Source organism: Acipenser ruthenus, chromosome 49 (assembly GCF_902713425.1).
Source record: "Acipenser ruthenus chromosome 49, fAciRut3.2 maternal haplotype, whole genome shotgun sequence".
In the NCBI taxonomy this organism is placed as follows: domain Eukaryota; kingdom Metazoa; phylum Chordata; class Actinopteri; order Acipenseriformes; family Acipenseridae; genus Acipenser; species Acipenser ruthenus.
In genome coordinates, this window is record NC_081237.1 from 8797940 (window position 1) to 8802594 (window position 4655).

Below are 4655 nucleotides of genomic sequence, written 5' to 3' on the forward strand. Positions count from 1 at the left end.
AGCAATGACAACAAAACAGCATGACTGTTACTCTGTAACTGTTACAGGTGCCTTCAGTATACATTTCTGAAGCTGTGTTTGTTTCCTTTGTTATCTTGTTTTGTATTAGGCAAATCGACACCATGATTAGAAGTCAATCCCAGCCATGATCCTTGCTGTCCTTCATCAGACATTTACAAGAGAGGCTGCATGCGTTCTTGACTCGGACACATTTGCAGTGTTGAAAGTGCTGTGGGTGTTGCCCTATGGATATGGGTGAGTGTGCAGGATATATAGGGTCCTATGTTGAAGTTAATGTAAATTAATGACATAATTAGAATGATATCAAACTTGCAAGAAACAACTCAGATCAATAACTGAACTGTTCCTCCCAGAAACAGTTCATTTTGTACACTGGTTTTATTCCTCTCAGAAAATGTGCTTTTGTACTTTATTTATTTATTTATTTATTTATTTATTTATTTAACCAGGAGATTTACCTATTGAGGCTGAGGCTTTGTTTACAGAGGGTCCTTTGTAAATACATACAGAAATAAATAAACAGACAGGTTGGTTCTCAAAAAGAAATACAAAAGCACAAATTGGGGTGTTTCAGAATGTGCTTGTGATTGAAACGACTGCTACGAGAGGCAAATGTGTTTGTTACCCGCCTTGTAACATTGGCGGGCTTCCCTTTCCTTTCAATAGAAACTGGTGCAAAGTTTGCTCTGATAGAGAGAGCTCAGGCAGTGCGGCTCAGTGTGTGGGACCCTGCATCATGCACAGCATTCAATGGCGCAGAGATTTCCTCAATCCGCAGCAATCTCATTGCAAAACATTTCATCAGAGGGGGTTTCGAGTTCTAAGAATGGACACTTCACAGCTCTGGCTGATGGTGCAAACTGAAGTTATGCTGTATGAGAAATGGTTAGTATCTGTTGCAGCCCACAGTCCTTGCCAGCTTCTCTACACACAAGCAGCACCATGCAGAATTAGCATTGCTCAGGAACATAAAATTGGCATGCTGAAAAATTAGAACAACAGGCTTACTTTGTTAAATGTTTATATTAAGAAACGTTTTATAATTAACATAGCTTATTATATACATATATACAGAGAGGGTTTCAGCTGACCTGTTGTTATTCCACGGAAAGAGACCGGGTTCAGTATTGTGGTTCAGTTACTGGCACTGCTCAGTAAAAAAAATATTAATACAAGAAGATGTGTTATATTGCTACAAAATAAAGAGATTAGGGAAAACACAAAGTGTGTTGTACTTACCCACAAAGTGTGTGGGCTAACTACTCCTACTACTACTGCTTATTGAAACAGTAAAAGTACCTGGAGTCGATAACACTGATATGTTAAACAATCAACATAGTCATTGTGGTGACTCACCAAGATAAGGTTTGTGTGTTATTGTTTGTGTGTGTATGTGTGTTTTTACAACAGTGCCACAAAAACTAAAGTAATGTATCCCTGGCATGCACACTCTGTATAAAATTGAACCCAATATAGTCATTTTTGTGCTGTGTGCACATTAAAGCAGGTAGGTGTTTTTGATTCTTGACTCATACTCATCACCCACAAGTGATCTGTAGCAATATGCATTACCTAAACCACTGTGAAAAAAAAAAAAAACAAAGAAAAAAAATCTTAAACTTTCCACCGCTGCTCTGATAGGCTGCAGCTAGCTCCCTGTGATGTGTGCGCTTCTTAGTGTGACACAAACCCGCACTCATCTGTCAACTGAGCAACCTCAACAACTTTACCAACCTGAGGGAAAGCGCTCTCTGCACCGTCTACAGGTAAGAGAAACGGCTAATGCTTACAGCGTGCGGTGAACGAGAAGAGAGTGCCAGAGAGTAGCGGGGTGAGCTGAGCTGTCTGGCTCTGTCTCGGTGCTGTTTAAAGGGTTATTACTGATGCTCTGATATAATTAAATATCTGTTTTAAATTAAACGTGGGATGGAGAAAATGTAGTGTAACTTTCACGTATAGATTTTGAAAATTGATTTCGATTCCCCCCTTTTTTTAATTCAGTGTGATTAAAGAAATCTAATTAAAATATGTATATTTAGTGTGTAATTTCAGCTTGTGTTCATTTCTAATGATATTAAGCATAATTTCTAAAACCCGTGACGTGTTTAGCCAGGCTGCAGTAACTGCATTACGAAACAAGCAAACAAGTTAATTAGAAATGATTATTCGATGCTGTAATAATGTCTTCCTCATAATGCAGATGTAATCGCCGGTCACTTCAAATTTAGTTACATGGACTCATCTGTCTGTGTTACAAACTGCTGCGCTTTTAGAAAACGATTACATGCTATTAAAAATAAAAAATATGTTCAGCATACATACGAATCATAAATGCATTTGAGAGTACGAGAATTTGACAAAAAAATTATTTAACAATTATGCAAATATATTGTTGTTAATATAGCCTAATATATTGTTATCGCTGCTTTATCAAGTTCTGTACAGGTTGCTAAAAAAAATATTGTTTTAGTGTTTGTAGCAAAATGATATAATTATGGCAAATAGTTTTTGTTTATGTGCAGAAAATGTTACAATTTGGAACTAAACAGCATAGATATCCTTCAAACTTTTTAAATTATATACTGTAATAATTATTATTTATAATATCGTATCCCCTTTTTAGTTTTGGCAGCAAGAAAAATAATGTTTTATGTTTTAAAAAAAGTTATGGGTCACTTTGTTATCTAAACAAAATATTATGCATATATTAATAATACTATTGTGATATTGTTCAACAAACCCTGACTAGCAAAGGCGATAGCAAGCGTAGGCCCATATTGCGCTTAAATAAAGGTTTGAGAGACATCAAAACGTTTCAAAAGTGAGAGGGAAACCGAAATGTACCTCATTTTGTTTGAAATTGAATCGCGTTTTTTTCTTTGTTCTGTTTGTGGAGCACAGGCAAACAAACAAAAACAAATCTAGAAATCTGTCTAGTTTGATAAAACGGAGTTGAGTAATTTGAGTAAAAACCTGGGCTTATTTATTATTCCTAATATTTATTTTAAAGACTACGGTTTCCAAAGTCTTTCTTTTTTTACCATTTCTTTCTTTCTTTCTTTCTTTCTTTCTTTCTTTCGTTCTTTCTTTCATTTTTCCAATATTTTATAGATTTTTTTTTTTTTTTTTTTTTTTTTTTTAAGAAATAGGTTTTATATTTCCAAGGTCTGAATGGACAATCCACGGGCAGGTTATACAGCAGGGGACGGAATTCAAATTTCACAATCCAAATCCAAAGACGTAGACTGAGATTCTTGTATAATATCAAACCTTTTTTTCCCCGAAGAAGTCAGCCGCCCACTGGAAAGTAACTTAGAAAACCAGAGAGAATGAAAACTAGTGCATCAAATCCTTAACCTTTCGCTGCAAGGTGCGGGGTCACAAAGGCACACGGAAGAGTAGGCTGTTTGTGTCCACAACAGCAGTGTTCACGGTTAATAAGATTAATGTAAATAGATTTGTTGTATCACTGTAATAAACAATACGTTTTCAACAGGGTACGTTGCCTCCTATAAATATGTTATGGTTCTAGATTATATAAAGAACCGTTCTATTTTATAATGAAGAAAACAGACGCTTCCAAATTCGATGCTATGCGAAAAAAACATACATTTCTAGACCCTGTAAAATATGAAAGAACAAACCCTTTCAACGGGTCTCGTTCGCATATTAATAAATATTAACTTAATATTAAGCAAAATTAAAGAATATAATGAAGTACTTTTTAATTACCATAATCATAATATTTGGAAAATATAGCACTGAATGTACTGTTGTTTGGAGGGAGGGGGTATTGTGTATGGCAAGCCAAACTATCATTTAGAGATGTCGCAAATTAATATACAGTTATCTCTAACTCATTTTAAGATGTCTACAATACAATTAGAGATGTCTCAACATGATTTCAGGGGCAGGATCTCAGGTCTGTTTTAATAAAGTTTCAGTGGGGCAGCTATTAAAATTTCACCTGCAAAAGCTCTCCCATGCACGTTTATACTCTGCGATTAAAAACATGTGCTTCCTGTCTACCTTCTGTTCACGTGTTCATTTTACTGTTTCCGTTTTGTCCTATAAACTGTCCCTTACTCCTTGTGCTATGCTTGGAATCAGGACTTTGCATAACTTTGTCTAATCGTCTGGATTTTATAAATTAACTTTTAAATTAGATACCTTGTGATACCTTTTATTTTTTTCTGATGAGATTGAATTGTTATCCTTTTTGGTATTAGGGTTTGATTATATATATATATATATATATATATATATATATATATATATATATATATATATATATATATATATATATATATATATATATATTTATATTTACTGAACAGTAAGTTACAGTAAATGGCAGTAATTTGTGGCTAGTGTTATTGTAGCTGTTGACATTGAAATGCCTCCCTGGGGTTGACCTTTGAGGCACAGGCACACTTTCTTTGTCTAGTTGGAAATTATCACCATGCTAATGGTGAACTTTTCTTGTGTTGCCCAGGAAGTTGCCTTTAGAAAATTAAATAGTACTGATTAACATCTCTCTCAATATCGTGAAATATATTTCAGTGCAAAGCGTCTAGTACTCTACCCTCTGTGATAATGTGACACAATGAGAAACAAACAGCTTGACCAGACCG

The 4655-nt window shown here is 34.9% G+C and overlaps 1 protein-coding gene across 1 annotated transcript in view; it reads left to right on the plus strand.

Annotated features, from left to right (window-relative positions):
* The first annotated feature begins 1688 nt into the window (after positions 1–1688).
* Positions 1689–4655, plus strand: part of LOC117968485 (uncharacterized) — a 4736-nt gene continuing 1769 nt past the window's right edge. The window contains exon 1 of the mRNA XM_034916155.2: positions 1689–1787. The gene's annotated coding sequence lies outside the window, so the exon portion shown is untranslated. The remainder of the gene's footprint in view (positions 1788–4655) is intronic.